General features: G+C 43.6%; 1 protein-coding gene and 1 long non-coding RNA gene across 20 annotated transcripts in view; one reads left to right on the forward strand and one right to left on the reverse strand.

Moving 5' to 3' along the window:
- The window catches only part of RGS6 (regulator of G protein signaling 6), a 625,171-nt gene that overhangs the window by 455,435 nt on the left and 142,812 nt on the right, over positions 1 to 26,924 (forward strand). The gene's annotated exons all lie outside the window — the stretch shown is intronic.
- On the reverse strand, positions 39 to 16,783 carry LOC133254921 (uncharacterized). Its single transcript, XR_009738804.1, has 3 exons — positions 16,451 to 16,783; positions 3,043 to 3,152; positions 39 to 463 (listed from the first exon to the last, which is right to left on the reverse strand). It is a non-coding gene; the product is annotated as an uncharacterized LOC133254921 (long non-coding RNA).

Genomic DNA, 26,924 nt, shown 5'->3' on the forward strand with positions numbered 1-26,924 from the left:
TGTTGGGACAATGGTGAAAAGTTTTAATTATAAGCCCATTATCATGGGAAAGATAGAGATAATTTCATAAATTTCCACCAATCTTCCCCAAAGTCATTGTATTTGTCTAATAAAAGTCATTTACCATAATAGCTGTCAGAAAGGGTACATGTAGAATCATAATATACTAGAGTTTAAGGGTCCTTTGTGATCTTCTGCTTAGCTGACTCATTTTACAGGCAAGATAATGGAGACTCGGAGTAGTTGGCTAAGTGGACTCTGCTGGGTCCCATGACGAGTTAGAAGTGGAATCAAGGACTAAACCCAGATGTCTGGCTCTCAGTCCAGTTCTGAGATGTACACTTGATCCTCCAGGTTGCTGGAGACTTCCTTGTGGGGCCACAGATAAGCACTGGTCTTCTAGAACCTTCCAATCAGACTTCATGTGCCAGGGTTGTGTCCAGAGCCAAGGAGGGTGCTTGTACTGGCGGGAGGCAGAGACCAAAATTCAAACATGCTTTGGCAGATACAAGCACGTGGGAAAAATCAGCTGAAATCAAGGCAGAGGGCTTTTCTTCTTTAAATTATCATTGGAAAGAAAGGTGAACACTCAACCATAATTCATGAATGTGTTCATTTTTTTTTCCATAGACACTAATTTATTCTGAAAAGGATGATATATTTCATTTCCAAATTCTACTTTTACTTTCAGGAAATTCAGAGTTCAAGAGGAAAAAAAAAAAAGGTTCAATGCTGTATAGTGATTGCTTCGATAGTTAAGAATATCAGTGCTCGTGACTTTGAAAAATCATTAGCAAAAATTGGCCATGAAAAAGGGAAATCTGTTTTAGTGCATAACACCCATCCATCTTACGTGAGTTAATAATTCCTTATCTCTCGATGGAGAAAAACACAGCAACCAACTGTGGGCCGTCAGGATTGGCCTCCCCACAGTGGCTGACCCTGAAGAACCCCCTGGGCTGGCCGGGCTCCGAGCCTTGCCTTACAGTACATCTCATCCCTTAGTTGTTTCCTGCTGCTCCTCTGCCATCTTCTTCATCTGCCGAGCATCTTTCATTTATTCATTTATTTCACTGAGATTTCTTGTGCCAGGAAGGGAAGTTAATTGCATGCCAAGCAAGGTATTAGGTGTAAGGAACACACAATGAAAAGGAAAATTGCCCACGCTGCCTTCCTGGAGCTTAGAATCCAGTGGAGGGGATATTGGGCAAGAAGTCCCACAGATAAATGAACTGTTGTGCATGTGACAATGCTCAGAGGAGAGGGATGTGGTGATGTAAGAAATCACCATGAGAGAATTTCACTAGGCTGATATTTGAGCTAAAGATGTGAAAGATTAAAGCCAGGTAGAGATGGCTAAAAAGAGAGAGCCAGGCAGAGGGGACCACATGTGCAAGATACCACAGCAAGTAGGGGACTAAAACATCATGGAGGTGGGAGCAGAATACGGCAGGGCAGCCTGGCCTGATGGGAGGCTGGAGGGATGCCTAGGGACATTGGTCTTGAGAGCAGTGGGAAAACACACTGGAGGTTTTAAATAGGCATGATGTGATCAGATATGAATTTTGAGAAGGTCACTCAGGGCTCAATCAGAGAAAGAGAAGCTCTAGAACATAGGACTCTGTGTATGAATATCACTGAAGTATAAATATGAATATATGTGGGTTTTTTTTTCTTGGCCGCACCACATGGCTTGTGGGATGTTAGTTCCCTGACCGGGGATTGAACCTGTGCCCTCAGCAGTGAAAGCTCAGAGTCCTACCTGTTGGACCACGAGGGAGTTCCCTGAACATATGTATTTGCTACAGGGGTTTGATGTGACCCAATTGTGGTTGCTAGTTGAGCAGTCTCTGTAAGGCTATTGCCTTCCCATCTAGTCACCTGATGTTGGATCTCGGAGTCTGCAGGATGGGCATTCAGGAGGGAAGATGGATGTAAGATGGAGAGAGTGGAATCACTGGGGTCCCCCACACACTGGAACCCATAAGACTGGAAACATGTTAGTTCTCGTCACCTCCCTTAATGACACAGTAGTCCTGCCAGCCGATGCTCCCATCATCAGAGAGATGATCACTTGGACCAGGAGTCAGAGGAGCTAAAGGAAGATCTAGGGGAATGTGGGAGTTGCAAGCCTGGCTGCTGTCCCCCCTCCTCAATGATGTGCACCCCCAGATAAGGGCCAACGTGTGTGTTCTGCCACTCCCCTTCCACTCTCAGCACAGGGAGTCCCCACCCTAGCTGGAAAAACTGGAGGAAAGTAGCCTGGAAGGTGGTTCAGCCTCACTAAGATGACAGAGCTGCCCAGGCAGCCTGGCTGCAGTGTAGAGACTGTGTGCAAACCTTCTGCCTTCCCCTCTGGCAGCTCCCACCCTGCCTCCTGGGTCAAGTGTGCACTTTGAGGGGACATACCTTCTCCATCTGCATGCCAGTTGGTTGGGGGGAAATTCAGAATTCCCAGGTGAGCTGCCAACAGGCAGAGATTGGAAAGAAGCAGCTAATAACATTACAAGTCCATTTGGCAACAATGCACACTCCCTCCATCACAACGAGAGCAAGTGGAGGGGAAGAGACTCTCCTAATGGCCCAATCAAATAAGGAGTGGCAGCTTCTCAGAAACAGAGACACAGACTAGAGAAAAAAATGTATGGACACCAAAGGGGAAAGGGGGGGGCTGACATGAACTGGGAGTCATGCTATGTATATATACTATGTATGTGTGTATATTGACGTACATACTAGATATAAGATAGATAACTAATGGGAACTACTGTAACACAGAGAACCCTATTCATTGCTCTGTGGTGACCTAAATGGAAAGGAAATCCAAAAAAGAGGGAATACATGTATACGTATGGCTGATTCACTTTGCTGTACAGTAGAAACTGACACACCAGGGTAAATCAACTATACTCCAATTAAAAAAAAAAAAAGCGGTGACTTCTGAAGATAATACCAAACCCTACATGATATGTCCTTGAAACAAAGAGTCTGATGTCATTCCCCTTTTGGCTTGTCTGCTCAGATAGCTAGGGTGTTTTTTACCTTCTGCCCGAGGATCTCCAGGCCACACACCACGGGAGAAACTGATACAGTCTGGCCACCTCTTTTCTCAGAGTGTTGGGGAGCCAGGACGGAGCCTGCAGCAGGATAGTCTGTGATGTAAGATGGATATTTTTGATTATCAAGTAACTTAATGGTCCTTGAATCTGACTATATCTTAGAATCACCTGAATAGCTTTATAGACTTTACGGTATCTAAGCTCCCCAGAGCTTGGGATGGGGACAAGACATCACTAATTGGTAAATACTCCCAGGTGATTCGAACATACAACCAGGGTCAAGAAATTCCAGTCCTCTTGTTTCCAGACAGGAAACTGAGTCAGAGAAGTTGGGTGTGTTGACCAACAGGGCTACAAGGAATAGAACCCAAGTCTCCTAAGTCCATAACTCATCACTTTTCACTGGGAATCCTGCCATATCTCCTGTCTAAGATAAATTAAAACAGCATTCTCTAATGTGACCTAAGAATGTGGTGATTTTGAAAATATGTTATTTATGAAGATAGGTAGTGAGAGTAATACTCACTCATTCATTCAAATGGGACTTCCCAGGTGGCTCAGTGGTAAAGAATCTGCCTGCCAATGAAGGAGACATGAGTTCCATCCCTGGGTCAAGAAGATCCCCTGGAGGAGGAAATGACAACCCACTCCAATATTCTTGCCTGTAGAATTCCATGGACAGAGGAACCTGGTGGGCTGAAGTCCATGGAGTTGCAAAGAATTGGACACAACTGAGCAACTACGTATATATTCATTCAAACTCCTAAAACATGTAGACAAACATGTGTGACCCAGTGATCCTAATACTTCCAGGCAGACCCAGGCTATTCATTTACCTTGTCCTTAGCATGTGAAGAGAAAGCAAAAGAGACAAGTCTAGGAACATATTGTTCAGTGGAATGCATTCTGCAATGATTCTATAAATTACAGCCTTAATAGCCAATAATTACATTTCCTAAAAATGCAACCATCTTAACTAGTTTATGGCCACATGCTCAGTCTTAAACAGACCCCAGAGCCTGTGTGCCAGCCTGCTTCAAAAAGAACAGTAGAAATGGTGAATCAGATTAAGACAACTTTTGTGAACCAGCAAAGCAACATTTAACCTACATTCTTTCCTCATAATTGTCATTAATTCTTTCTTTTAAAAGACACAAAACCAAATTTTTGGACATTTTCAATCTGTGGCAATAACATGATATACCAGTATCCACTTTTACTATCATCTTATTTTTGTAACTAAATAAAAATTGCAGTATTGTTTGTATTAAAAACCGTACATACTCCTTCTAAAGATTTCAACAGTTTCTGAAAAGTACAAAGTAAGAAGTAATCTTCCAGATCTCACCACCCAAAAACAGCAGTATTGAACATTAGATAAACATCAGTTTAGAATCTTTCAAAGAGAGGGAGAGAGAATATATATATGCATATACACACAGAAACTGGCTGGATACCTAGACACACATAAAATTGGGATCATATGCTCAAGCCTTTAAAAAATTTAAATATAGATAAATTTTTATATATATTAATATATTAAAAATTTATATATATATATATATATATATATATATTCAGATCAATTTTACTTATGTACAGAAGTCAAGGAAAATGAAGTAACACTGGAAAGATTCTGAAACTCATTTAAGTATTTCTTTACTACCTAACATGTTGTTTCCCTAAAGATGCTTTAACAAAAATTATTATAAAAGTCATTGTGGTTATAAAATTTTTCTTAACTACATGGTTCGGTTTTATATAGTATCAATTAACCCCATGCTATGGAAGGATATTTGCTTCTTCCCACTTCTCTAACCCCCTCCTCCCAATTTCTGTAGCAGTTTATCCTCATTTTTTTCATTCAACACATGTTCACTGAGGGTCTGCTTTGTGCAAGTCCCTCTCAAGGTTCTGGGCCAATAGCTATAAGCCGTAGACAGAACAGACAAAATTCTCACCCATCATGATCCTTGCACTTTCATCAAGAGGGAAAAATAAATTGCAATGTTGACATTGTACAGATTCTGTTCACTAGCCATAAGTCCCATGATTGCCCAGTATTGTTTCTATATTCAAGTTCATTTGATGCTTGTATATAGGTGGAAGTCTGGCAGACTAGACAGATAGCCAAAAACACGTTTTTGAAAGTGGGATGATGCTACAAATTCACTTTCGTCCTGGAAAGTCAGCCCTGTCCTTTGTGTGCCTTCTTACATTCATTGCTCACCACATACTTCTCCACTTCTGCCTCTTTGGAAAGGAAAGTCCTCTCCTCTCCAGATTCACGGGGAACAATTCCCCATCATGCTAACTCCCAGGTTTGATTTTCAGGCGCAAGACTGGGCTGGCGGTGGCAGTTGTGGGCTGGGCCTTTCTCCACTGCTTCTCTTCAGAACCGCCCTGACTGCCAATTTGGAAGTAGGTGGCCTTGTATTATGTCCCTTTCCATTTTTGGTTGCTGCTGATAAAAATTTTGACTGGTTTTCACTATTTTTGATGTTGTTGTTTTTCAGTTTAAGTATCATTGAATTAGAGAAACATTATGATCGGTTTTAGCTGCCCTGTTTTTACCCAAAGTCTAACTCTTTAAAATACCACAATGAATACAAACCCCTGATATAAAATCTAACCATCCTATGCTTCCTGGAGTAGGCATAGAAAGATATTTAGCTAAATCTTCCTTGTCTGCTTCTTGTTGGATCAACTCCTAAAGAATAATTTATATTCCATCTCTTGTAAGCTTTCCCAGCCCTGGCTTATTCTCCTGAAGAGTTCCAAAGCAGATGGGAGAATCTTTGATAACTGGCAAGGTTCACAAGACTCATTACTGCAACCCACCCCATCATTTGCGAGGGTATCACAGCTAAGTTGTTACTAGAAATAAAGAACAAAAATCACAAGTGAGTTTGTATGTGTGAGGTGTTGCCACATGAGAGGACGTAGAATGAGAAGAGATTGACTAGGTGACCTCCAAGGACCTTTCCCACCTGGAGATTCTGTGACCGTTTGGGATTTCCAAGTGATTTGAATGAGAAAGAAAAGGAAAAATATCCAAATAAATCACACAGCTATATAGGAAACCCTCTGAAGAGTCCAAATATTAGAAGGATGCATTCAACAAAGCAAGGAACGTAAAGAAATAAACATGTCTGATCCTGAAAGAATGATATTCAGATAGGCTAAATGCTAAGAAAGGTTGGAGTCTTGCAAACTCTCCCAAGGTCAAAAAATGACAGCAGAAAGAGACATTATTTGGAGTGACAAAAAGGATGAATGAGGGTCTCAGAGGAAGCAATGGCTCACTGACAGTATTCAAGGATATTTTAAAGAAAAGATTTTTTTTTAAGTATGGAAAGAGTTTAGAAAAAAATAACATGATATGGAGCGAGTTGGAACCTATTGAGAGTAATTGTTTGAGAAGGGACTCAAGACAGAAGCAGTGGCTATCAGTGGTAGACCCCAGCCAAACCATGGAATCAGGCAGAGAGTGTGCTGACCCCACCATCTTTGCATTCCCCCACCTCCCTCTGGTGCTACCTCCTTTTAGCTGAAGCCACCCAGAAACCAGAGGGCAAGGGGACCCATTAATACTTCCCATCCAGGATAACTTCTCTAGGCTCAGAGCAGGGTGGATAAATGAGATGATTCTGAGAGACAAGTTGAAGATATCCAGCAAAAAGGACAGACAAAGATCAGGGTTACTTACTACTGAAAGATATTGAGTTATTGCTGCTGCTAAGTCGCTTCAGTCGTGTCCGACTCTGTGCGACCCCAGAGACGGCAGCCCACCAGGCTCCCCCGTCCCTGGGGTTCTCCAGGCAAAAACACTGGAGTGGGTTGCCATTTCCTTCTCCAATGTATGAAAGTGAAAAGTGAAAGTGAAGTCGCTCAGTTGTGTCCGACTCTTAGGGACCCCATGGACTGCAGCCCACCAGACTCCTCCATCCATGGGATTTTCCAGGCAAGAGTACTGGAGTGGGGTGCCATTGCCTTCTCCAGATTGAGTTGTTATGGTACCTGATAATAAGAAAGCAGATGAATTCAGTGTCTACTTCATGTTTATCTTGTCTATCAGAGACCGTGATCTAACTAGAAAGAAAGGAACAAGATTGAAGGCAAAGTGAAACCAAAATGATCAGGACCGTGAACCAACACTTAGCTATTTCAAACCTGCTCAGTTTGTGGGCCTCTGTGAATTTTTATCTGAGTGCTGAAAAAAGTTATGTTCAATTTTCAGAGTAGTGTATTATTGAATTTATAATAAAGTTATTGAAATTAAAAGGAATATCTCAAATATCTTAGCTTTGGAAAATATTTGATGGCTCCTCTCACGGTCATTTGGGAATATTGCTGGAGAAATGCTGGTGGACAGTAAAGCGGGGTTTACCCCTGGATAAAAGTAGTACACAATGAATAATTATTAGTAGTGATGCGTGCATAACATAGAGGAGAGAGGGCACAGGATCCTCTCTCTGATTCACATTTTTGTAAAGGATATATTTATTCATATCAAAGTTATAACTGATTCAAAGTAAGAAACGAAAAGCAATTCTGAGCAACTCCCTTAAGATGACTCAGGATATAGGAGGGGTGGAAGTCCTGGGTGGATGGAAAAATACTGCCTGAAGCTTGAGAGGAGGTGTTTGATGACGTTAGTCTATTATGCGTTGGGTGGAATCAGAGCCAGAATGACCCTTCTTGGTTGGACTAGCACTGCCTCTGAGCTCCAGATTCTAGCTCCTACAAATGGCTCTACACCCCTCAGGGAAGCCCCTGTTGCCCTTCCCTCTGACACCAACCTGGATGCTGTGTGAACAGTCACCACAAATGCAGAGATGTTTCTAGCAGCCTTACCTGCATCAGGACCCCCCACCCCGCTCTGTGGTCCCATAGGACAAGCATGACAAATAGGCCAAATGAAAAAATTTTAGAAGATCTCAACTGATAGATCACGTTAAATGAAATGTTACATAATGGAATTTTATGGTTTATAGAGCTACTTTATCTATCATCTGCTGAAGATGAGCCAGACTGAAGGCTGAAAGTGACAAGGCTGCCGCTGCTATTGCTGCCACAGGTGGGAAAATAGTGTCTAAATTAAGAAAAGTGACAGTCCTCTTGTATTCTGACAAAGCAAGAGTGCACCAGAGGTGCTGTCTAAATGGCAATGAATTCATTTTCAGAGAACAGTGACAAAGCTCAGCGTCTCACTGGAGAGTGACCAGCAGAGTGGTGAGGCTAGAAAGTCTGTCAACGTGAAGACCAGTGAAAGGACCTGCGGACCCCGGAGTAGAGAAAAGCTGAAGGAGATTCACAAGAAGTTGAACCACCATGAGATGAGGTTGCAGGGAAATAGATTTTAAGATCAGTGAAAGGAAAATCCTTGACAATGAGAGATGTTTCAAAATGGAATCAGCAGTTCTTTGAGATGGCATCACTACAGTGAGTATGGAGAGAGGGCTGGGTAACACCTGTCAGAAAGGCTGGAATTTATCCCTGCAAGGTCTTGGCTGCCTTCCAGTCCACTTGTTCACAAGCCTCTGAGTCATGAGGGGGAGTGGAAGGTAGCATGGAAAAGAGAGGGAAGAGAACCTTCATCTTCACCCTTCCTTTTCCCCAAAAGATGACTCGTCAGTCTACTCTTAGAAGGATAGACGGCAAACTGACCCAAAACAACTACTAAATAATAATGACAATCCCTTATGTTTGTTTAGCTATTTAAAATCCTGAAAGGACTTTAACAAGACAGAGACAAAAGAACTCACTTTTAGGAGAACTGGGTTCAGGATCTGCTCCACCAAAGACTGTTTCACCTTGGGCAGACACCCAAGTCTTAACTTCCCTCTTGGTACACCAATGCCATCCACCTAGGTTGTCCACTGAGAGCTCACACATGATGACTTAGACTGTATTTGTATATGTATTTATACAGACATGAGCATGTAGAAATGGTTGTTGTTCAATAGCTAAGTCTTGTCTGCCTCTTTGTGACTCCATGAACTGTACCACCCCAGGCTTCCCTGTCCTTTACTATCTTCTGGAATTTGCTCAAGCTCATGTCCATTGAGTTGGCGATGCCATCCAACCATCTCATCCTCTGATGCCTCCTCCTCCTGTCCTCAATCCTTCCCAACATCAGGGTCTTTTCTAATGAGTCAGCTCTTTGCATCACATGGCCAAAGTATTGGAGCTTTAGCTTCAACATCAGTTCTTCCAGTGACTATTCAGGGCTGATTTCCTTTACGATTGACTGGTTTGATCTCCTTGCTGTTCAAGGGACTCTCAGGAGTCTTATCCAGCACCTCAATTCGAAAGCATCAATTATTCCATGCTCAGTCTTCTGTATGGTCCATACATGACCACTGGAAAAACCATAGCTCTGACTATATGGACCTTTGTTGGCAAAGTAATGTATCTCTTTTTAATATGCTATCTAGGTTTGTCACAGCTTTTCTTCCAAGGAACAAGTATCTTTTAATTTCATGGCTGCAATCACCATCCGCAGTGATTTCTCAAAAATAAAATAAAATCCGTCACTGTTTCCACTTTTTTTCCATCTATTCACCATAAAGTTGATGAGACTGGATACCATGAGCTTAGTTTTTAGAATGTTGAGTTTCAAGCCAGCTTTTTCACTCTCTTCTTTCACCCTCATCAAGAGGCTCTTTAGTTCCTCTTCACTTTCTGCCATCAAAGTGGCCACCTCTGATCCCTGCAACCTCATGTCAGCCCAGGTAAACTCACTGAAGCTCCCAGTGACTAGGGTTTGGGGGAAGCACAACCTTACCACTGACATTGGGTCTCCTTGCCTGCCTGCAACCTTCAGCTGAAGGAATCACTGCCAGGGACATCCTTCAGTGATAGGGTTTAATTTTCTATTAATTCTTCCTAAAATGTAATCGGCTTTCACTTCCAGCTGTGATCCCTGCCTTGTAACCTTTCCAAAATCAGAATGTCATTCAGTTTTTCAGGGCGACTGTCTTTTTCTACAGCATGGCCCTCTCTTTTCCATGTGTCCTTGGGTTGCTGAGGATATATAAGTCCAGGGTCAATAAATGGGAAAGGGAATGGGTTAGGGGTAGAGTTTAAATATATCTGGTGCTGGAAAGCTCAGACCTGTCCAACTTTTTGCGACCACATGGATTGTAGCCCACCAGGCTCCTCTGTCCTTGGGATTTCCCAGACAAGAAAGTGGAGTAGGTTGCCAATTCCTTCTCAAGGGGATCTTCCCAACCCAAGGATTGAACCTGTGTCTCTTGCATCTCCTGCATTGGCAGGTGGATTCTTTACTGCTGAGCCACCTGGGAAGCCATAAATAAATGTATCCAAGGTGTAGGGAGAAGACTCTTGACTGCAAAAGAAATGCTACTTAGCAGAGCATCAGCCAAGCATTTTATTGTGCCCATCTGAGTTTTTCTTGTTGTGAAAACTGAGACAGCAGAGGTGGTATGAGGATGTAGGTGACCAGGGACTGGAACAGCACAGACACTGGTGATTGTTTATGAGCGGCACAGAGGCTGGGGCTTCCCTTGTGGTTCAGTTAGTAAAGAATCCTCCCACAATGCAGGAAACCTGGGTTTAATCCCTGGGTTGGGAAGATCCCCTGGAGAAGGGAAAGGCTACCCACTCCAGTATTCTGGCCTGGAGAATTCCATGGACTGTATAGTCCATGGGTCGCAAAGAGTCGGACACGACTGAGTGACTTTCACTTTATAAGCTGGGGCATGGTTTCTATCACTGGCTGTCAGATTTATCCCAAAGATAGAAAGAGCCCCACCTGTAGTGACAGGTTCCAGTTTGTGTTTTCTTTGTGTCTGACACGTCTGATCTTTCCTTGTAGTTGAGGTTCAACTATTTGAGTATCTTAATCTGAGTATTTTGGGGCCAAGACTACAGCCAACTACAAAAGAAGATGTCCGTTGGTTACAGGTGAACTGGCAGCAGCCACCACCTGGGATTTGCCCACCATGGGCCTCCAGTCTTGATTTCATAGTTGGGTTTGTCCATGTTGTTCAGATATCTATAGGCATCATGAACTCGGACTTTATACAAATAACTCATGAGAACGACTGAGGTCACTTTTGGTAATGAAAATTGTATGGAGGTTTCTTCTGTTACCCTGACATTGTTATATACTGTTAATAATCAACTAAAATTGATGTGTCAGTTATCATGTCATATTGTATTGTAGATTCTAATGCCAAGTCTCAAGGTCTTCCTTTCTTCAAGACTGCTGACCACCTTTTAACTCACTGGCACAGCACTGATAGTTCTAGAATGATCCGGGTCCTCTCCGGTATGTTGCATGCAGTACTACTCCACGCCACCTGTGCCAGGTTGCCTGTGTGTGTGTGTGTGAGAGAGAGAGAGAGAGACTGTCTTAGTCTCTGCTTATGCATGTGTGCAGGGAACCGTCTTTCAGCAATGAGTCTGTGCTGGTTACTGTCTATGGAGACCCTCCGGGACATCCAGCTGCTTTCTGTCCCTGCACCGACTGCTGTATTGCTACGCTGTCACTCTCACCCCAGCACACTCAGTATTCTTCCAGGCAGTGACCTGGAATAGCTTCCTTTTAAAGTCTCCTATGTCAAGAAACACTACTTCCTTTTAGAAGCCGACTTTGTGTGGAAACACAGATGAGATGCCATGACCTTTCCAATGCAATGGCAGTTGAAGCTCGAGAGAAAGGACCAGCTCACAACCTCTCAAGAGATGAAGAACACCACTGCCCTTGTCATTTTCTTGACTTCGGCTCCACTCTTATGTAGTATTTGTTGCAGTCTGTGTTCACTGGAGGTGACCAGTGTACGAAAGAGAGGAAACTAATTAAACCACAGGGTTTACTCTGCTTACTGAAATCAGCCAGTCTTCCTCTCTACATCTTTGGAGAGAAGGAGCTTTAAATGCAAAAGATATGCTCCCCAAAACGTTGTATTTAGATCAAGTTTTAATAAACCAATTCATACAATTAATCCACTAATTATCTTTTAAAGGAGATGTTGAGAGTTCTTTTTTTGCCATTCCGTCATGAAGACAGACTTGCACTAAGCATTTTTAGATTGAATCCAGGCTATTTATACTAAGATCTACAGACCACCACCCCTACCACCCCCACTGGCTCTCAGATGACTTCACGATTTGCAAATTTTACTATTTTTTTTAATATTGTGGTTTTGTTTTTTATAACAATTTCTTTCAATTCTTTTGATGATCTTTTCATTGTTTATGATAAGTGTGTGTGTGTGTGTGTGTGTGTGTGTGTGTGTATGTTAGTCACTCAGTCATGTCCAACCGTTTGTGACCCCATGGACTGTAGCCCACCAGGCTCCTCTGTCCATGGAATTCTCCAGAGAAGAATACTGGAGTAGTTGTCATTCCCTTCTCTAGAGGATCTTCCTGACCAAGGGATCAAACCAGGGTCTCCTGCACTGCTGGCATTCTTTACCATCTGAGCCACCACGATAAGTATATTTATATACATATATATGTGCTTAGTTGCTCAGTTGTGTCCAACTCTTTACGACCCCATGGACTGCAGCCCACCAGGCTCCTCTGTCCATGGGATTCTCCAGGCAAGAGTATTGGAATGGGTTGACTGAATGAAAGTGAAAGTGACATCACTCAGTCACGTCCAACTCTTTGCGACCCCATGGACTGTAGCCTACCAGGCTCCTCCATCCATGGGATTTTCCAGGCAGGAGTCCTGGAGTGGGTTGCCATTTCCTTCTGATTGGAGTGGCCCTTCCAGGGTATCTTCCCAACCCAGGGATCGAACCCAGGTCTTCCGAATTGCAGGCGGATTCTTTACCAGCTGAGCCACCAGAGAAGCCCAAGAATACTAGAATTGGTCGCCTATACTTTCTTCAGGGGATCTTACCAACCCAGGAATCAAACTAGGGTCTCCTGCATTGCAGATGGATTCTTTACCAGCTGAGCTACCAGAGAAGTTGTATATAGCCACTCCAGTATTCTTGCCTGGAGAATCCCTATGGACATATACACACACACACACACACACACACACACACACACACACACATATATATATGCACACACACACACACATATTAGCTAATACCACCTAAACAACTAAGTACTGCTGAGGGATTTCAGTATCTGTATTCTCAGTCCTGCAGGTAACTTACACATCATCTAAAATGACATCATTTAGCTTTAAATATTTGCAAGGCATATCTGGCTGTCATTTGGTTGACAGCATCCATCTTGTTCTCACTTTATACTGTACTGGAATCTATCACCAGGTGCAGAAGTGAAACTTCTGTTTTGCCATGATGTGTACAGTTGAATGACATTTTTATAGACTGGGGGTTCCGTTTCTTAGAGCAGTTAATGGATTGATTTGGCATCATGGAAATGACATAGCACATCACAGTCATATACAACTTGAAGTGTCACAGTCTAATGATAAAGGACAGAGAGGGGCAGATTAGGTAATTGGTACATTTCTGCTAAATGAAGTCATGGCAAGTTGAGCAAACAGAAGTTTCACAGTAATTTGGAAGGATGAAAATGATGCACAAATTGAGTCATCACAGGGAGTATGTCCTGTGGCATCATCCCTGGTTTACCTTGCTAGGGGGAATCTCCTGGGTTCTATCTGAGAATGTAGCATCTTAGCAACAATTAAAAAATGACTCTTACTTTGGTTAAACAAAGTTTGGGTTTTTTTCAGTTGAAGTATAGTTAAGTTACAGTGCAGTATCAGTTTCAAATATATAGGAAAGTGATTCAGATATCAGATCAGATCAGATCAGACCAGTCGCTCAGTCGTGTCTGACTCTTTGCGACCCCATGAATCGCAGCATGCCAGGCCTCCCTGTCCATCACCAACCCCCGGAGTTCACTCAGATCACATCCATTGAGTCAGTGATGCCATCCAGCCATCTCATCCTCTGTCGTCCCCTTCTCCTCCTGCCCCCAATCCCTCCCAGCATCAGTCTTTTCCAATGAGTTAACTCTTCACATGAGGTGGCCAAAGTACATAGATATGTATAGATATATGCCGGGAGCTGGCATATTGCATATTGAGTGCAGCACTTGCCACAGCATCATCTTTCAGGATCTAGAATAGCTCAACTGGAATTCTATCACTGCTGGGAGCCAGCGTGAGGAACTCCGCCCATGACAAAGCTCATGAGGAAGGAGGCTCAGCATATGCAAAGGCGGGATCAAGCCTCAGGAGTCCCCCTGGAAATTCTCGAGCATCTACCCCCAAAACCTGAGTCTGCCTACTTTCTGCTTTGTGCTTTCACCTACACCTCTGACTTTACGGGGGGCTGTCCCCCACTACCTCTCTCTGAAAAAGAGTTAGCTTACAGCTCCAGTTAATAATTCCTGGGTGTGACAGTGTTTAACCTACAAACTCCTTTGGAAATCCTCTAGCCTGCCTGAATAGGTTTTTCTGGCCACATGTGATTGTTCAGAGCCTCCCAACTGTGAGAGGCATGAGATGTTCTAAACTGTCTAAACACAGATTCCTTTGAGTAGTTAAAAGATTGATTAGAAATTGTATTGGTGAAGGGTTTTTCACTTGTTGGGCCAATGTTTGCTGCTAAGTCTCCATACTCCTTACCTACTGTGTCCTTGGCAGTGTATTGATCGATATAATGGGTGTATAGAAATGTAAGTAGTAGCCTCAATGTTTGTAACCTTGGACCCTTGAGTTAATTCTTTTCTTGATTGAGCCCACCTCACCTTTGCCCTATAGGAATGCAGCTTTGTCCAATGCTTTTTTGGAGGCTGGTGCCTGACTTTGGAATAATCACCTTTAGAGAAAGATAAGTTTCTTAAAATGTTAACAGGCCTCCTGGCCAGAAGATGATGTAATTCACCTGAACTTTTGCATATGATAAGTTTGAAAGCCTGGCTTCGATTAGGACCAGGAGCTGCTGTCCTTGCATGAATCCACCCCTTCCCCCATTATCCTCTATGCACAATTTAAGGTATAAAAACTACTTTGGAAAATAAAGTGCGGGCCTTGTTCACCGAAACTTGGTCTCCCCATGTCGTTCTCTCTCCCAAATTCTGGCTGAGTCTCCATCTGGAGCGTAGAACCTGCCATGCTTGCTAATTATGCTTGGGCTTCTAAGATCTGACCGGGGAGGCCTCAGTGTCTCCTCTCCTTCGGGAGAATGGAAGGACGCCTGCGGCCTACGTAAGTGGTGCAAACTTCTTGTCTTGAAGTTTTATTGGTCTCCCGCGTAAACCAAGCTACTCAGCCTCTTTTCTCCACTGAATTTTCCTACTGAGCTATCCTCATCCTATTACTCTTTATATCTTTGATAAAATATTTAAATAAATAGGTCGCCGACGCCGTCCCCACTTCGAATACCCTGGATCAGCCAGGGCTGGACCCCGGCAGATACATATCACTGCAGACCATGCAGGGAAACTGCAACCATGAACTTAAGAGATGCTTGCTCCTTGGAAGGAAAACTTGGACAAACCTAGACAGCATATTAAAAAGCAAAGACATTACTTTGCTGACAAAGATCCATATTGTCAAAGCTATGATTTTTTCCAGTAGTCATGTACAGATGTGAGAGTTGGGCCATAAAGAAGGCTGAGTGCATGCCAAAGAATTGATGCTTTTGAACTGTGGTGCTGGAGAAGACTCTTGAGAGTTCCTTGGACAGAAAAGAGTCAAACCAGTCAATCCTAAAGGAAATCAACCCAGAATATCCATTGGAAGGACTGAAGCTGAAGCTCCAATACTTTGGCCACCTGATGTGAAGAGCCAACTCATTGGAAAAGACCTTGATGCTGGGAAAGATTGAGGGCAGGAGGAGAAGGGGGCAACGGAGGATGAGATGGTTGTATACCATCACTGACTCAATGGACATGAGTTTGAGCAAACTCCAGGAGATAGTAGAAGACAGAGGAGCCGGGCGTGCTGTAGTCCATGAGGTCACAAAGAGTCGGATATGACTCAGCGACTGAACAATAACAACATTATATATATATATATATATATATATATATATATATATATGCTTTTTCAGATTCCTTTCCGTTATAGGTTATTGTAGAATAGTGCAGATAGTGTAGTGTCCTGTGCTATACAGTAGGTCCTTGTCGTTTGCCTATTTTATAAATAGTAGTGTGTATCTGTTAATCCCCCTTGGTAACCGCAAATGTGTGAAACAAAGTTTTTAAATATGTGTTTCAGGGCACACTTGGATGGGTTCCATGAAAAAAAAACAAAAAACTAGTACATTATTTAAAAATAATAACAGGAATAATAATACAGACTCCAGTGAGGTGGTCCATCTTGTTCAGAGTCTAAGAATTGAAGTTAACAAAAATGAAATGCGTAAATTCTTTTTGCCACTGTCACGTATGGTCTACAAAGATGCAGCTGGACGTACATAGGCCTTTGAAGCACAACGGTGGCAATTTAGTACCAGGGTCCAGCCCCAACAGGATCCAGGGATACCCTCAGGATGAACGGCGTCGGCGAGAGAGAAAGTAAAGGAGAGAAAAAGAGGCTGATATTCCTTGGTTTACACAGAAATCCAATAAAGCCCCTGACACAGGACTTGCTCTGTTCACGGAGGCCACAGGTACCCTCTCGATGAAGCGAAGACACAGAGCGCCTTCTCGAGAGGGTCTTAGAAGCCCAGGCAAAAAAGTGAACTCAGAGGGCCTCTGCACTCCAGGAGATCAGCCTGAAAAAAGAAGAGAGAGAGAAAGAGAGAGTGAAAGAAAGAATGACATGGGGAGACCCAGCTTAGGTGCAACGGGTCTGCAGCTTTATTTTCAGAAGGGGCTTTTATACCCTGAGTTACATATTTCCAGAAGTGAAAGATAAAAGTCATGCAGAGTCAGCTCAACATTACATCAGTTTCACCTTTATCAAAACCAGGACATTTCTGCATAGCTTTTCATAAACAAGGATCTTATGTTGTGCACATCATCTTCTGGCCCTGTGGCCTGTTAACATTTTGTGACTCTTTCTTGATAAAGTTTGGTCAACCAGAAAACCTGCTTTCCCTTTATCTTTCCAGTCTGCAGTCCCCCTCAGGAAACAGAGCTACATTCTTATGGAGCAAAGGTGCAGTGGGTTACAATAAAGAACTTATTAACTCAAGGGTCTTATGTTGCTAATACCAAGGCTACTGCTTGTTTTTCTTGCATACCAACTATATTAGCTAATATCCTCCCAGGCGCAAATTGGGTAAAGGACAAGGAAATTCGGGAGGAAACATTGGCTCAACAATGCAGTATTATTCTAATAATGCTGTTTTATCACTCAAAGGTTATGCTTGGGGTGTTGTGAACAATCATGTGCGTTAGTTACAAGAGTGTGGATAAACCTGCCAAGCAAGCTAAAATAGTAACAGAGGGGTTAGAATTAAAATGCTCCTTTCAAGCCCAGGAGACTTATTAACTAGAGCCTTAAGTTGATTTTCTTCAGAGAAAGGTGGTCGGGGAGAGCCCCCTGTTAATGTCAGAAGAGTTGGTGAAAGGCATAATATAGTAAACAGTAGACAGACAGACTTTGGTTGCAGGGTCGATGCTCGAGCAGGTCCAAGGAGTCCCTCGAGTCCTGATCCGCCTTGCCTGTCAGGTCTCCTCTGCATGACCTTGTCATGGGTGGGATCTCCTGTGCTGCTTCCTGGCAATTTAGTGTCAGAAAAGCAGGATCCCTCATGAGAATAAATTCCTAATTTGAATTTTACCCACTGAGCGACTTCACTTTCACTTTTCACTTTCATGCATTGGAGAAGGAAATGGCAACCCACTCCAGTGTTCTTGCCTGGAGAATCCCAGGGACGGGGGGAGCATGGTGGGCTGCCATCTATGGGGTCACACAGAGTCGGACACAACTGAAGTGACTTAGCAGCAGCAGCAGCAGCAGCAGCAGCAGGGCTTCCCTGGTAGCTCAGATGGTAAAGAATCTGCCTGCAGTGCAGAAGACCCAGGTTTGATCCCTAGGTCAGAAAGATCCCCTGGAGAAGGGAATGGCAACCATACTCCAGTATTCTTGCCTTGAAATTCCCCAGAATTTCATGGACAGAGGAGCCTGGCAGGCTGCTGTCTATGGGATTGCAAAGAGTTGGACACAACTGAGCAACTAAGACTTTCACTTTCTTTTCGTTTGCATCTCTGTATTTAGTTGTGCATTCATTTGTTGTACATTTGTATAAGAGCTAAAAACATAAGAAGTTTAATCCTAGTATAATGTTTGTAACATTGAAATAAAAATCATGTAAATCAGTGCCAGAGCATTGTAAATTAGCTATCAGTTCAGTTCAGTTCAGTCACTCAGTCGTGTCTGACTCTTTGCCACCCCATGAATTGCAGCACGCCAGGCCTCCCTGTCCATCACCAGCTCCCAGAGTTCACTCAAACTCACGTCCATCGAGTCAGTGATGCCATCCAGCCATCTCATCCTCTGTCGTCCCCTTCTCCTCCTGACCCCAATCCCTCCCAGCATCAGAGTCTTTTCCAATGAGTCAGCTCTTTGCATGAGGTGGCCAAAGTACTGGAGTTTCAGCTTCAGCATCATTCCTTCCAAAGAAGTCCCAGGGCTGATCTCCTTCAGAATGGACCAGTTGGATCTCCTTGCAGTCCAAGGGACTCTCAAGAGTCTTCTCCGACACCACAGTTCAAAAGCATCAATTCTTCGGCGCTCAGCTTTCTTCACAGTCCAACTCTCATATCCATACATGACCACAAGAAAAACCATAGCCTTGACTAGACGGACCTTTGTTGGCAAAGTAATGTCTCTGCTTTTCAATATGCTATCTAGGTTGGACATAACTTTCCTTCCAAGGAGTAAGCATCTTTTAATTTCATGGCTGCAGTCACCATCTGCAGTGATTTTGGGGCCCCAAAAAATAATGTCTGACACTGTTTCCACTGTTTCCCCATTTATTTCCCATGAAGTGATGGGACCAGATGCCATGATCTTTGTTTTCTGAATGTTGAGCTTTAAGCCAACTTTTTCACTCTCCACTTTCACTTTCATCAAGAGGCTTTTTAGTTCCTCTTCGCTTTCTGCCATAAGGGTGGTGTCATCTGCATATCTGAGGTTATTGATATTTCTCCTGGCAATCTTGATTCCAGCTTGTGCTTCTTCCAGTCCAGTGTTTCTCATGATGTCCAATAAAAATAATCAGCCCTTTCTTGCGACCCCATGGACTTACAGTCCATGGAATTCTCCAGGCCAGAATACTGGAGTGGGTAGCCTTTCCCTCCTCCAGGGATCTTCCCAACCCAGGGATCGAACCCAGGTCTTCCGAATTGCAGGCGGATTCTTTACCAGCTGAGCCACCAGGGAAGCCCAGGAATACTGGAGTGGGTAGCCTATCCCTTCTCCAGTGGGTCTTCCTGACCCAGGAATTGAACCGGGGTCTCCTGCATTGCAGATGGATTCTTTACCAACTGAGCTATTAGGGAAGCCCCAAATCATGGAGAAAGGGCTGATTAGTATTCTGGCCTGGAGAATTCCATGGACTGTAAAGTCCATGGGGTCGCATGGAGTTGGACATGACTGAGCGACTTTCACTTTTTCACTTTCTCCATGATTTATGTTATACATGTGTTCTCCCAGTTGGTCAGTTCCTTTTTTCGCTTTGCTTAATCTTTTTACTATCCAATAATTTTAAAATAGTTATGTAGATGAAAAGTGTCAATTTATCAATATTTTATTTTATTGAATAAAAATTAAGGAGAAATTTAAAAATCGGTGCTGGAGCACCAGAAGAGCTCTAGATACATGACTTGGTTTTGGGAAACCTTGAGTGGAATCTGATTTCGGTATTGACCATTTGGTGATGTCCATGTGTAGAGTCTTTGCTTGTGTCATTAGAAGAGGGTGTTTGCTATGACCATTACATTCTCTTGGCAAAACTCTATTAGCCTTTTCCCTGCTTCATTTTGTACTCCAGGGCCAAGTTTGCCTGTTACTCCAGGTATCTCTTGACTTCCTACTTTTGCATTCCAGTCCCCTATAATGAAAAGGACATCTTTTTTTGGTGTTAGTTCTTGAAGGTCTTGTAGGTCTTCTTGGAACCATTCAGCTTCAGCTTCTTTGGCATTACTGGCCAAGGCATAGACTTGGATTACTGTGATATTGAAAGGTTTGCCTTAGAAATGAACAGAGATTGTTTTTGAAATTGCATCCAAGTACTGCATTTTAGACTCTTTTGTTGACCATGATGGCTACTCCATTTCTTCTAAGGGATTCTTGCCTACAGTAGTAGATATATTGATCTTCTGAGTTAAATTCACCCATTCCAGTCCATTTTAGTTCACTGACTCCTAAAATGTCCATGTTCACTCTTGCCATCTCCTGTTTGACCACTTCCAATTTACCTTGATTCATGGACCTAACATTCCAGGTTCCTATGTAATATTGTTCTTTATAGCATTGGACTTTACTTCCATCACCAGTCACATCCACAACTGGGTGTTGTTTTTGCTTTGGCTCCATGTGTTCATTCTTTCTGGAGTTACTTCTCCACTGTTCTCCTTAGCATATGGGACACCAACCAACCTGGGGAGTTCATCTTTCAATGTCTTATCTTTTTGCCTTTTCATATTGTTCATGGGGTTATCAAGGCATGAATACTGAAGTGGTTTGCCATTCCCTTCTCCAGTGGACCACGTTTTGTCAGAACTCTTCACCATGACCCATCCGTCTTGGGTGACCCTACACAGCATGACTCATAGCTTCATTCAGTTAGACGAGGCTGTGTCCATGTGATCAGTTTGGTTAGTTTTCTGTTATTGTGCTTTTCATTCTGTCTGCCCCTCTGATTGATAAGGATAAGAGGCTTGTGGAATCCTCCTGATGGAAGATACTAACTGAGGGGGAAACTGGGTCTTGTTCTGATGGGCAGGGCCATGCTCAGTTCAGTCAGTTCAGTCACTCAGTCGTGTCCAACTCTTTGCTACCCCATGGACAGCAGCACGCCAGGCCTCCCTGTCCATCACCAACTCCCGGAATTTACTCAAACTCACATCCATTGAGTCGGTGATGCCATCCAGCTATCTCATCCTCTGTCATCCCCTTTTCCTCCTGCCCCCAATCCCTCCCAGCATCAGAGTCTTTTCCAATGAGTCAACTCTTCGCACGAGGTAGCCAAAGTACTGGAGTTTCAGCTTTAGCATCATTCCTTCCAAAGAAATCCCAGGGCTGATCTCCTTCAGAATGGACTGGTTGGATCTCCTTGCAGTCCAAGGGACTCTCAAAAGTCTCCTCCAACACCACAGTTCAAAAGCATCAATTCTTTGGTGCTCAGCTTCCTTTATAGTCCAACTCACATCCATACATGACTACTGGAGAAATATAGCTATAACTAGATGGACTTTTGTTGGCAAACTAATGTCTCTGCTTTTTAATATGCTGTCAAGGTTGGTCATAACTTTTCTTCCAAGAAGTAAGCATCTTTTAATTTCATGGCTGCAGTCACCATCTGCAGTGATTTTGGAGCCCCCCAAAATAAAGTCTGTCACTATTTCCATTGTTTTGCCATCTATTTGCCATGAAGTGATGGGACTGGATGCCATGATCTTAGTTTTCTGAATGTTGAGCTTTAAGCAACTTTTTCACTCTCCTCTTTCACTTTCATCAAGAGGCTCTTTAGTTCTTCGCTTTCTGCCATAAGGGTGGTGTCATCTGCATATCTAAGGTTTTTGATATTTCTCCTGGTAATCTTGATTCCAGCTTGTGCTTCATCCAACCCAACATTTCATATGATGTATTCTGAATATAAGTTAAATAAGCAAGGTGACAATATACAGCCTAGATGTACTCCTTTTCCTATTTGGAACCAGTCTGTTGTTCCATGTCCAATTCTAACTGTTGCTTCTTGACCTGCATACAGATTTCTCAGGAGGCAGGTCAGGTGGTCTGGTACTCCCATCTCTTGAAGAATTTTCCACAGTTCATTGTGATCCACACAGTCAAAGACTTTGGTGTAGTTAATAAAGCAGAAGTAGATGTTTTTCTGGAACTCTCTTGCTTTTTCGATGAAATTTGAGCTCTGGTTACTCTGCCTTTTCTAAATCCAGCTTGAACATCTGGAAGTTCACGGTTCACGTACTGTTGAAGCCTGGCTTGATTTTGAGCATTATTTTACTAGCATGTGAGATGCATGCAATTGTGTGATAGTTTGAACATTCTTTGGCATTGCCTTTCTTTGGGATTCGGAGAAGGCAATGGTACTCCCAGTGAAAACTTGCCGGGGTCCAGCCCCGGTGGATCCAGGGAATTCGAAGTGGGGACGGCATCGGTGAGGATCAGGAAACAACTGCTTAATTAAACGTTAATTAAGGATATAAAAAGTAATAGAATGAGGATAGCTCAGTGAGGAAATTCAGTGGAGAAAAGAGGCTGAAATAAGGATAGCTCAGTAGGAAAATTCAGTGAAGAAAAGAGGCTGAATAATTCAGCCAGAAGGTAAGAGAAAGAATGACATGGGGAGACCAAGTTTCGGTGAACAAGGCCCGCACTTTATTTTCCAAAGTAGTTTTTGTACCTTAAGTTATGCATAGAGGATAATGGGGGAAAGGGTAGAGTCATGCAGCAAGCCAGGCTTTCTTCCTGCAAACTTATCATATGCAAAAGCTTAGGTGATTTGCATCATCTTCTGGCCCGGAGGCCTGTTAACATTTTAAGACCCTTTCTTCAGAAAACTTATTTTTCTCTAAAGGTGATAAGTCAAGCGCCACCCTCCAAAAGCATTAGATAAAGTTGCATTCCTACAGAGCAAAGGTGTGGTGGGCTATAACAAGAAAAAGAATTAACTCAAGGGTCCCAGGTTATAACATTAAAGCTACTATTTACACCAATTATATTAATCAATACACTGCCAGGGACACAGCAGGTAAGGGATATGGAGACTTAGCAGCAAACATTGGCCCAACAAGTGAAAATCCCTTCACCAATACAATTTCTAATCAATCTTTTAACTGCTCAAAGGAATCTGTATTTAGACAGTTTAGAACATCTCATGCCTCTCACAGTTGGGAGGCTCTGAGCAATCACATGTGGCCGGAAAAACCTATTCAGGCAGGCTAGAGGACTTCCAAAGGAGTTTGTAGGTTGAAACACTGTCACACCCAGAAATTATTAACTGGAGCTGTAAGCTAACTCTTTTTCAGAGAGAGGTAGTGGGGGACAGCCCCCCATAAAGTCAGAGGTGTAGGTGAAGGCACAAAGCAGAAAATAGGCAGAGATGCTCGAGAATTTCCAGGGGGACTCCTGAGGCTCGATCCCGCCTTTGCATATGCCGAGCCTCCTTCCTCATGACCTTTGTCATGGGTGGAGCTCCTCACTCTGGCTCCCGGCAGTGATAGAATTCTAGTTGAGCTATTCCGGATCCTAGAAAGTGCTGCACTCAATATGCAATATGCACTCAATATGCAATATGCCGGCTCCTGGCAAAAACTGACCTTTTCCAGTCTTGTGGCCACTGCTAAGTTTTCCAAATTTGCTGGCATCTTGAGCACAGCACTTTCACAGCATCATCTTTCAAGATTTGAAATAGCTCCACTGGAATTCCATCACTTCCACTAGCTTTGTTCGTAGTGGTGCTTCTTAAGGCCCACTTGACTTCACATTCCAGGATGTCTGGCTCTAGGTGAGTGATCACACCTTCGTGGTTATCTGGGTCATGAAGATCTTTTTTGTATAGTTATTCTGTGTATTCTTGCCACATCTTCTTAGTATATTCTGCTTCTGTTAGGTCCATACCATTTCTGCCCTCTATTGTGCCCATCTTGGCATCTTCGCTGCTGCTTATGAACAGGGAAAAGAACTTAGCCCTTCAGGCATGGATCAGCATTGCATGCTGATTGTGACATCTGCATAAAGGGAAGAAATGGATTGTAGCAGCCAGTGTTCTGATTTCAGGAATGCTCCCTGCCAACTGAAGTGTGTGATAAGCACCAGGCTCTGAAGAAACTGCAAAGATCTATTGCGATATTGATTATGACATTATTAAATAGTTTTTTTTCTGATTTATGGAAAGACCTCCCAACTGGTAAGCCTGGGAAGGTTCAGTTCCTCTATTTATTTATTCATATCCACTCCCTCCTTCAGCCAACAGCTGACCAAGCTTCAGTGCATTTGGGAGAAGGCAGCAGTCAAGCCTGGAAAGACGATTTGGCATTAGGCTAGGAAGGGGCAGAAAGTCAGGCTGAAAATCTCAGGTTTATTTGCTTTTTTTCAATCCCTAGGGAGTCTGAATTTGGAGACTTCTAGACGCTCTGGCACTCTATTTATTAACACTGCTGCTACAAATAAATCACTCGTGGGGAGACAGGACCACTCAGTGGAAAGTATGAACTGTGGAATTGGTTCTGGGTTCAAATCCTAGCGCTGCCACTCATTAGCCAGACGAACTTGAGCAAATGACTTAGCAAATATGAATGCAGTTTCCTTGCCCATGAAATATACATGAAATACACACATGATAGTACCTCACAGGGGTTGTCATGAAGCTTAAATGAGTTCTCTGTGTACAACACGTGGAGTGGTGCCTGGCACATCAGTGGAGCTGCACTGAGGCTGTTCCTAATCCTACCTCTTTGGACCTCAATCTCCACACCAGTAATAAGAAGCAAATGGACTGCATACTTTTACCTCCTGTTTTACTTGGGGTTTTGATCAGCAGATCTAAGGCTGTGCTTTCAATTGAATGTGGTGGTCCTAGAGTAGCCAGGAGGAGGTACAAGAGCTTGGAGGCTGCCCCTGCTTCACCGATCTCCCTCCTTCCCTCCATACCCCCCACCCCCAGCCCCAACTTCCCTGCAGAAGCCCTTTTACTGGATCCAGGCAGTGTGGGAGTCATCCAGGGGACATACATCACCTATCTAACAGCACTCCACTGTTTAATGCCAGTGTCTAAACTGAAAAGAAACTTCTTTGTCAGGAAATTGAATCAGGAAGGAGGGGAGAAGGAAATTAGTGCAGGGTCAGAAAGATATCTTTTGGAAGAAAAGCTCTGACAAACCTAGATAGCATATTAAAAAGCAGAGATATCACTTTGCCGGCAAAGGTCCATCTAGTCAAAGCTATGGTTTTGCCAGCAGTCATGTACAGATGTGAGAGTTGAACCTTAAAAACGTTGATTGCTGAAGAATTGATGCTTTTGAACTGAGGTGCTAGAGAAGATTCTTGAGAGTTCCTTCCACAGCAAGGAGATCCAACCAGTCAATCCTGAAAGGAAATCAACCCTGAATATTCATTGGAAGGACTGACGCTGAAGCTGAAGCTCCAATACTTTGGCCATCTGATGCAAAGAGCTGACTCATTAGAAAAGACCCTGATGCTGGGAAAGACTGAGGGCAGGAGGAGAAGGGGGTGACAGAGGATGAGATGGCTGGATGGCATCACCGACTCAGTGGATGTGAGTTTGAGCAAATGGAGACAGGGCAGGACAGGGAAGGCTGGTGCACTGCGGTCCATGGGGTTGCAGAGTCGGACACGACTTGGCGACTGAGGAACAACAACAGAAAGATAAGAAAATGGTTTTTAGTTTTATGTTTGTCTATAATAATAGTGCACCCAGGATGCAGACTGAGCAGGCTCAAGCACAGGGAGGCAGACCCACAGCTGAGAGAGCCTGCAGCCCTCCTTCTCAGGAGACAACTGCAAGCACACTTACTCTGTGGGTTGCTGTTCTTCCTCCCCTCTCTTCATCCCTGGCACCGTCTTCTTCTGTCCTTGAACCTCAGGGGATAAAAGCACAAATCTGCTGAGAGGATGCCTGTCACAGTGGTCGGATGAATGACAGCCACAACTCCACATAGATAAGCACCCAGGTTGGTGCCTCAGCTTGGCCTGGGAGGGGGCAGGCAGTGGCGGTGGGGGGACCCTCACTATTATCAAATTGTGCAGTTTAGCAAATGGGTGGTGGCAGGCTGGAATGATGGTGAGTTAATCTGTTTTCCATGCACTCAAGGCTTTTGCCAAACAGAGGTTCTCTCTGAAGATGCGAAGCTGGAGCCCACCCAGGGAGCGAGTTGCTGGGGTTGCATTTCCCAGCCCGCTGCAGTGGATGCCATTGGAGCTGGCTGGAGAGATGAGCCGGCATAGGGATAAACACAAGCATTCTTTTTCCTTACTGTGAAAGAGAGATACTGCTAATTGGCAAGAAGTCCTAGGGTGTCTGTATTGTAATTAATAATAATAAAGATACTATTCAAAGCTAGCGTTTATTGACAGCTTGCCTTACATGTGGCACTTTTTCAAGTGTATTACAAGTGCTTGCTGCTTTTATCCTCACAGCATCCATGGAAAGTCACTGCTGTCATTATCTTCAGCACAAGGGTGAGGCCAGGTGGGAGGAGGAGGGGTACTGGTCAGAATCAGAATAGATGCAGAAGTCAGCCAAATGCCTCAGTATACAGATGATGGACCCAGGATTTGGCCAAGTGCCTGGAACAATGCAGTAATTACTGAGTGGTAGAACTCAAGTCTCAAATCTTGAGCTTGCCCCAGATTTTCTTTGTCTTCTTCACCCAGTGCAAACATGTGGGTAACCAGGACCTCACAAAGCCAGAGAAGCATCACTCTCTAATAACCTGTTTTCTCTGACAGTCTCCAGTTACATGGCCTGTGTTTGGAGTTAGTCTTAGCCAAATAGTGCCCAGTGCTGCAGACGAGGATCAGCATCACATATACTGGGAGAAACCGAAGATTTGAGGACTCGAGGTTTGCTGCAGACCCTTTGAAGAAGCTGGGCCTCCGAGCCACTGAAGCCACTGGCTTAATTACACTTCTTTAATGACCAGTCATCACAGTTGCATAATTTACGAGGTCCGGTGTACCATTTCGTTCCTGTGTGGTTCTGTTCGCTTGGCTTCCCCCTCCCACTGTCCCTT

The sequence above is a fragment of the Bos javanicus genome, chromosome 10 (genome assembly GCF_032452875.1).
Source record: "Bos javanicus breed banteng chromosome 10, ARS-OSU_banteng_1.0, whole genome shotgun sequence".
Lineage (NCBI taxonomy): Eukaryota > Metazoa > Chordata > Mammalia > Artiodactyla > Bovidae > Bos > Bos javanicus.